General features: G+C 43.9%; 1 non-coding gene across 1 annotated transcript; it reads right to left on the reverse strand.

The window, feature by feature from the left end:
* Positions 1 to 107, reverse strand: LOC118487027. Its single transcript, XR_004880194.1, has one exon. It is a non-coding gene; the product is annotated as a small nucleolar RNA R71 (small nucleolar RNA).
* Positions 108 to 428: the final 321 nt, after the last annotated feature.

The following is a 428-nucleotide window of genomic DNA, read 5'->3' on the forward strand; positions in this document are numbered from 1 at the left end:
AAATTAATGGCTGAAATTAATACATACTCACAAGAGGACGGGGAATCCTTATATGAAACTTGGGAAAGGTTCAAGGAGCTATTACGCAAGTGTCCCCATCACGGCCTCGCAATATGGCAACAAGTATCCACTTTCTACAATGGATTGTTGCCACACACTAGGCAGACACTTGATTCTAGCTCCGGGGGACTTTTAGGTAATCAGCGCCCACACGAAATATATAATCAGATTGAGGAAATTGCTCAAACCAATTTTCAATGGCACACTCCCCGGGGAAATAAGTCTATCGCCCCGGGCGCCCATAAGGTCGACGAAAGCACCTCTTTACAAGCCCAAATCGAGGCCCTTTCTTCAAAAATAAAAAAATTAGAAATGACAAAAACAGTCTCGGTTATGGCTTGTGAAGGGTGTGGTGGGTCACATGAAAA

The sequence above is a fragment of the Helianthus annuus genome, chromosome 14 (genome assembly GCF_002127325.2).
Source record: "Helianthus annuus cultivar XRQ/B chromosome 14, HanXRQr2.0-SUNRISE, whole genome shotgun sequence".
In the NCBI taxonomy this organism is placed as follows: Eukaryota; Viridiplantae; Streptophyta; class Magnoliopsida; order Asterales; family Asteraceae; genus Helianthus; species Helianthus annuus.